Raw genomic sequence first — 8039 nt, 5'->3', positions numbered from 1 at the left:
ATGTGTGACTGACACCATGGCAATGTGTAAAGATTGAGAGTTCTGAACAGCTCAGGGAACACTCACCTTCCCTTAGTATCTGAGATTCTCCTTTTCAATTAAGATATTTCTAGCCAAGTAGAGAAATGAAGGCAGAGGATGCCAAGGTACAGTGAGAGAGTCCTGAATGGAAATCTTTTTATTATACCTGTTATCCCAAATTTTGTTTTTCTGATTAAGAAAATCACCAGAACTACTGTGGACAGGGCTGTAGCACTGAGAGGCAGATTCTACCACTATTAACCCCTGATTAAAGACACACTGTAGCTTTAAGGAAAAGCTGCCTCTGTCTTCTATTGGCACCAGGCAAACCAGATAGACCAAACTATTATGGCAAAGATCCTGAACGTTAAACTGCTATTGGAATCATAGCCCAAAACTAGACCAAGGCTTACATGCTGAACCTAAACAGGATAATTGCCTGCTAAATATTTAAATGGAACACAAGGTGTTCTAATATAACAGAAGAGTTGTCTAAGATACAATTTAAAAACCAAAACACGCCAAACTTCATCTGTGTTAAATAGAAATGTGCAAACTGAAACCTAAATGAAAAAAGGTAATCATCTGATATAAACACCATAATGAATAAGATATTGGCATTTTTACATAAATTATAAAACAGAGTCCGAGTATTATAATAGATTTTAGAAAACCTACAGACAATAAAATGTCAGTAAGAAATTCTCCAATTTCTTCTACAGATTTACTTTCGATACTTAATCTCTTGGAAATTAAAATTAATATTTATAAAATCTTATCAACCTGGCTAAAACAAAAGATTTTTAAGCTACTGTTTTCATTTTTATAAAGCTAAAAACAAAAGTTAAACTTGTAGGATTATGATGTATTTTAGCTCACAAGATATAGAAAAACAAATGTACTGCATCATTTATACTAAGGTTGTATTTTTAGTTATGTGTAAGCAAATTAACTTAAATGAATTAATAAGAAATTCTGGGACTATTGATTTCTGATTCTTACATTATGGAAATGCCTTGTTTTTTATTTGGCAAGGCATAGCACATGTCCTTGAATGTGTTTTCACTGCATAGATGTTATTTTTACTAATTACTTTTGCATTTAATTTTGTCTACTTATGCAAATGAGTCAGTATGCAATCTCATTTTTCTTAACTGCTAAACAAATCCAAGTTAATCCTATAAATATAACACAGTTCTTTCTCCATGGATTTATTAATATGCTGAGACATAGCAGTTCAATATGTGCCCTTTTAATTTTAACGTCTGCTCTACTACATTAAGATTAGTTATTCTCATTTAACATATGTGGCACCAAATTCTCATATAAACTCCAACTATCCTTCTTTGTCTCCTTTACCCTTATAAAATCCGTCTCTTTGCCATACTGCTCTTTTTCCATCTACATAGGGTCTTTGACTGGTGGGAGGTTATATAGCATAGTTAGTGGTTAAAGGTATGTATTTTTAAAAGGTGACAAGACTCCCTGCACAGAAACCATATTTTTAGGATTAAGATATAATCATTGCTGTGCTCACTTCAGCAGCACGTGTACTAAAATTGGAATGATACAGAGAAGATTAGCATGCTCCTGCACAAGGATGACATGCAAATTTGTGAGGCATTCCATATTAAAAAAAAAAAAAAAGAACATACAACCATTGCCCATATTTATGGGATACGAAGTGATGTTACAATGCAAATATAAATTATGTAATTATTGATTTAGGATAATTAGCATATAAATATATACTTTTATAATTCCTTTCTGATAAGGACATTCAAAACCCTCTCTTCTGCTATATTGAAATATAGATTATTGTTAACTTTCATCATCCAACGATGCAACAGAACACCAGAACTATTTTCCCTATCAAACCATATCGTACTACTTGACCAATCTCCAACCATCTGCCACTTGCTTTCTCCAGCTGCTGGTAATAACTGTTCTATGTGACTTCTACCAGGATAATGTGTTATAGTACAGTCCATGTAAAAGTGATATCGTAAATCCTTGTTTTATTTTTTTACTTTCTTACTATCTTCATGACCTTTAGCAAGTTTATTAACCTCTCAGTTTTCTCACCTATAAATGAAGGGCAATGACATGCTTGCCTTGGAGATAGAACAGGTAAAGAATTTAGACCATTGTCTAACAAGTAGTGGATGATTAATATATGTATCAGCAATTCTTATTCTGTAAATTCCCTGAAGCACCATGGTTATGCCATATTTCCTAAAATAATAAATTAGAATTCCATATGTGTTTTCTTTCTTAAGCACCAGTACAAAAATCCAAGCCCCAGTATCCTTCTCAGCAAATCAACCTGGAATGATAATACTTTCCTTCCCTCTATGGCTGAGTCACATCAAATTCATAACACCAATATAAAAATTATTCTGCCAGCTCATCATATAGATTTTAGATTTTTATCATTGAGACAAATATATCATTAAATACTTGAAATCATAATTTGAACAATGATACTCAGTTAAACCAACCCAAATTATAAGTTGCTCCATTTTTATAGGTGAAATGAAAATGTTACATCATTGCTTGCAAAATAGCTTCCAGAAGATTATCTGGACTATCTGTTCAAATATACCATAAGAACATTGCCTAATTCTCTTAGTTAGTCTATCTCCACAGGAACTTCTTTAGAAAGGCAGTACGCAACCAATTTTTTTTTTTTTCATTTCAACATTCTCCACTTGTACAGTCTCTGTCCAGGGTGAATTGGTCAGTGCCAGGCTTGAAAAAAACATTTCCCATACATTGGCTTCCTAGTATCTGGACAGAAGAAATTCAATGGAAAATTAAACAAATTCCTAACATGAGAGTTGTGCACATCTTCTAGACACTAAAAATAATATAGAATGGGAAGAATCCTACAGCCTATCATGACAGTTAGACTTACAACAGATGGTAAAGGAAACAGTAGGGTGTGGCCAGATATTATTGTTAGATTAAAAATGTTTGTTCAGGTTAGATATGCACAAAATGGAAGAGAGAAAAATTAAATTCCTTTATCTTATTTTACTTTTTTTTTTTTGGAGAGTCTCACTATATCACCCTTTGTAGAGTGCTGTACTGTCACAGCTCACAGCAACCTCAAACTCTTGGGTTTAAGTGATTCTCTTGTCTCAGTCTCTCAAGTTGCTGGGACTATTAAATTCCTTTATTAATGGTAGAAAAAGATCAGATCTCAGGTGGACAGAGGTTATATTTAAAATATCTAAATTCCTAATTAGACTGAGGAATTTTATGGAGCAATCTTATACCTGAAAAAATGTAATGTAGTCCTAGACTCAAATAGGCCTAAGCTTAAGTTATCTCAATTTTTCTTCATACTCAGTGATTACATAGAAAAAAATCCATAAAAACAAATAAGTGAGCATATGTGGACAAAAGCAATATGAAAGAAATCCAAGAGGAGAAATTTACATTAATAACAAATCGATAGGGAGCGAGGTGATGGAGTTATTTTAAATACTTGACAATAACTATGCTTTAATATATTCAAGAACTATGCAAATATAAAGAATTATGACAGATGACTTAACTCTATAGAAAAAAGTTCAATTAACATTTGAAAATGATAAATCTAATAACAAGAAAGAAGAAACAAAACTCTGAAATTGAAAACTATTCAAAGTTATATAATTTTTAATGGTGATAAAGCTTCTAGGTAGTGCAAAGACGTTATGTGTGACTTCGAAAAATATTTAACAATTTTTATTTTATAAATATGGTAAAATATATGCTTATATATTGTTTTTACAAAGGTTGCACATTACTTAAACATTAATATCACCTCACCTCCTGGGTATGTTGCAACATGTCTCAAAATGAATGTAGATATTTAATAGAATGTTAAAGGTGTATATTTCTACCTATTCTAACACTTTTCAATAATACTTTAATGAAATCATTTAATGCATGCTTAATTTGGGGGGGTAACAGATATTTCAAAATATATAATTATGAAATAGTATTATTAGGTAATATAACTAAGGTACTAGGTTTATACAACTATCATATAAAATACTTCAAATATATAATATTGAATAAAATAAAACCTTTTCAATTTAGTAAAGATTATTAAAAGTCTTGAATACACATTTTTTAAAAAAGCTTTCATGAGTAATAGGTGAGCAATACAATTAACATGAAAACAGTGGTGAATGATCTCAGGATCTCGTGATATCATTTGTTGCAAAGTTCAATGAGTCAATCATTTAAAGCAGATCCTAAAATAGCAGACATAATCATGTTTGCATTAATGTAGTGTAAACAACATCACAGAAAATTATCACCCAACAGCAATCAGTGTTGAATAAGGCAACCCCAGGAGGATTACATTCATTAATAAGAAGCATGCTATTTATCATTAAAACATTGAACTTAAGATAGTCTGGAGTGCATAGTAAATCATTGTGAACTTCCCTAGTAAAGATCATTCAGAAGTTAATAACACAAATGTAAGAGGTGAGAAATCCGTGTCACACAGACATCATTCAAAGTAACTGGACATGACTAACAAGACAAAGTTCAAGACAAGATGTGAAAACAGTTAGAATATTGAACTGCCATTCCTTCCTTCAACAAATACTCACTAGTTAATCCAATACCAGGCCTGGTGAAACTCATAACCCGTGAGAGACTAAATTAACCCTACCTTGTTTCAAGTTTGAAAGCTAAAATAGAGTTCAGCTAAACAGGAGGTAGAGTTAAATAGTAAAGGATTAAGCTGCCTGCTGTCTCCCCATTTGAAGATGTTCATGTACAGCTGAATGCTCCTTTGCTCTACTATATACATATATCTTTTCAAGATATTTGATATGGGAGTTAATGGTCCATGAACATAACCCCTTTGTAGGCTTTGGTAAAACTTCCCTCACTGTTTGTATTTCAAAGCACTTTTAAACTTTAATTCTCTGACTTACCCAGCATTCATGTGCCCATCGTTGAACCGTATAATCTTTTGCATTAATTGATACATTTTTAAATTATTTTCCAAAATTATTTTGGGATCAGTATAAAACTTCTCAAGTGCAGAATTCTGCTCTTTTTTTCAGGTTCATTTTAAATACTACTACCTTCAGCATATTTCATAGAGTCCAAAAATGGAAATAAATATCTCACTATTAACTTTATATTATCTATTTTATGGCACAGATATGTTCCACTTCTTAGTATACAGTTTTTCTTTCTTTTGGTTAAAATTTTGTCTTTTAAATGCAGGTTTTGGTCTGAGTAATCCTGGCACTTAGAATTTAGAAATGAGCAGGAAGACTTTTGATGGGTGGAAGGCGAACAGGGGTTTTGTGGTGTGTCTGGTTTGGTTATTATATAAGAAGTTTGGTTATTATAGTTCCCTGTTAATCACAGTTTCCCTTTCCAGGGTTTTGGTTACCCATTGTCAGTATGGTCCAAATACATTAAATGAAAAATTTCACAAATAAATGATCCATAAGTTTTAACTTGTATGCCATTCTGAGGAGTGTGACAGAATCTTGAACCTTCCTGCTTAGTTTTTGTTCTTCACAAGAATAATAGTGAGTAAAGTACGATGTTATTTTGAGAGAGAGAGACACTTCATTGACATACATTTTATTACATTATATATACTTATAATTGTTCTATTTTAGTACTATTTAGTGTTTTTACTACCTTAATTATATGAAATTAATTAATAAATTAATTGTTTTTAGTATTTTCATTAAGGAAATTAAATTTCATTAATGTATATACGGGAAAACACATAGCATGTGTAGTATTCTGTACTAGCTGCAGGCTGAGGCATCCACTGGGAGACTTCAAACTACCCCCAGGGATAACGGGGTTTACCGTACTTGATCTCAATTGGAGTTGGCTCTCAGAAAAATGTTCAGCAGTCAATGATCTTTATGCTCTTTGGAAATACACTTGTACCTATGCTAAAATAAAGTACAGGTCATTATGCCTCTATGTCCTAACACCAAAACATAAGGGAGGCTTTTTTTAAGTCTCTTTGGATTTGAGAGGCAGCATGCCTTGCTCTTCAGTGAGTTGTTTCAAGTTCTGAGTGAGGTCTGGAGTAACAGGACTCTGCAGCAGGTCCGGATTGCAATACACTGCACCCTCTATCCTCTTTTAGCCACACAGGCCAGCATATCCAATGTACAGATATGTCTGTTCTGTCAGGGAAAGTCTATGTGAACTTCCAGCACAGACCACTAGGATTCTACTCTCCAGACGAATAATATATTCTGATGTGTAAGGCTGCTCCTCTGCCCACAGGGCACCAATTCACTATGCAGCTGTGGCTGTACACCATGAACCAGGTATTACGGAATGTGACAAATCACAATCATCAAGAAGGTAAAGAAGATATTCTTCACAGGAATGAAGTGAAAAGTGTTACATTTGGGGTCAGCTTAAGCTGGTCTCTAAGGCATGTATGTATACAGGGCATTCCAGCAATCATGTGGAAGTCAGCTCAAATTTCCCTTTGACTTCCCAGACATTTGCACAATGGGGCCATAAATTGAGAAGCTATGCAAAAAAAAGAACGAAAAATTTAGAGGAAAACACCATTGACTCACTAATCCTGACCCACAAACTCTAAAGTGCCTAAGCTTCCAGCAACAGGGGCTGCTTCATGCTGGAGTCAGGTGAAATGGGGGTTAGAATTCCTGAGAGCTTGATACCTCAGAATTCTGGCTTCTGAGCTCTGAAGACTCAAGCAGTTGTGAGCTGATAAAAAAGCTAAATGTTTTCAGACATTTTTCTTAACTTTATATCTATCCAAGCTTTAGAAATATACTCTCACGCTGTTGGTTCAGTTATGTCTAGATTTCTTACATGGTGTCTCGTGACTGCAGTAATCATAACAGAGGGAAGGACGGATCGTGTCAACCTGATTTTTGTGACATAAACAGAGATAACACTGCCAATTCCATTTCATTCTACATATTTGTTAGATAAAAGTCACTAAGACAAGCCCATTTCCAAGGGAAAGGGAAATTACACTTACCTTTTATATGAGTTGAAATAATTTGAGACATATTTCAAAACCATCTCAAAGGATCTGTAGGAAGAAGAAAGAGTTGCATTAGTGTCTGGAATAATCATCTCTGATGCCTCTAGAGTTTTAGACATGATTACATATTCTGCAGAACCATTTGTGTCTACTCAGGTCTCTATAGTGCTTCAAGAGCAATAAAATCTATGATTGGCTAATTGTAGCAACAGTGGACTGAGAAAGATAAGATAATTTAGAGCTCAGACACTAGGGTCTGGATTTTGACTCCAGGCAATTGATCTGAACCATCTCAGGTAAAGCTTCAAGAAAAGGAAGGAGGGAGGGTGGCACCTGTGGCTCAAAGGAGTAGGGCCCCGGCCCCATATACCGGAAGTGGTGAGTTTAAATCCAGCCCGGGCCAAAAACTGCAAAAAAAAAAAAGAAAGAAAAAGAAGAAAAATGAAGACTCAGTACAAATAACAGCAGTCAAGACTGTAGTTTGCTGACAAACTATTTTTAAGGTCTTAATATGAGATATGGAACTCAAATCTTAGACAAGATGTGAGAACAACTTGATCTCAATTTTTAGGATGAAGTCCAGTTATTAAAAGTATGTATATGTGTGTATATGGTTATCATAAGAAACAGAAAAAAAGGCTGTGAAAATTTGTTCCTCTTCCTATACCCTTCATGCTCAGTGGATGGATTGCAAATTTTAGTTTACTTCTTTCTTTGCAAATATTAAACATATGTCTGAACATATTTTTAGATGTATTTTAATAAAAGTTAACACTGTATTTTTTTCTTTGACATTCTCTTAACATTTATTATTTTAGGATGTTCAACGGTGTTAGTATATATTTCACGTGTAACACACAGTTACTTGAGAGTAATTTGCTGTTAGGTGCTCTTTGAATCCTGGTTTTGCTACTGATTGGTAGATTTAGTTTTCTAGATTTCTGAAAACTTTTAAAATTAAGTTTTGTACAAATTTAGATTTATTGAAGAAGTG

At 33.5% G+C, this 8039-nt stretch overlaps 1 non-coding gene across 1 annotated transcript; it reads left to right on the top strand.

The window, feature by feature from the left end:
- Positions 1-1550: 1550 nt before the first annotated feature.
- Positions 1551-1656, top strand: LOC111723866. The gene has a single exon (XR_002772314.1). It is a non-coding gene; the product is annotated as a U6 spliceosomal RNA (small nuclear RNA).
- Positions 1657-8039: the final 6383 nt, after the last annotated feature.

Source organism: Otolemur garnettii, unplaced genomic scaffold (assembly GCF_000181295.1).
Source record: "Otolemur garnettii isolate 467f Iridium unplaced genomic scaffold, OtoGar3 scaffold00016, whole genome shotgun sequence".
In the NCBI taxonomy this organism is placed as follows: domain Eukaryota; kingdom Metazoa; phylum Chordata; class Mammalia; order Primates; family Galagidae; genus Otolemur; species Otolemur garnettii.
The sequence above is the reverse complement of the archived record's forward strand: the minus strand, read 5'-3'. Positions and strand labels throughout refer to the sequence as shown.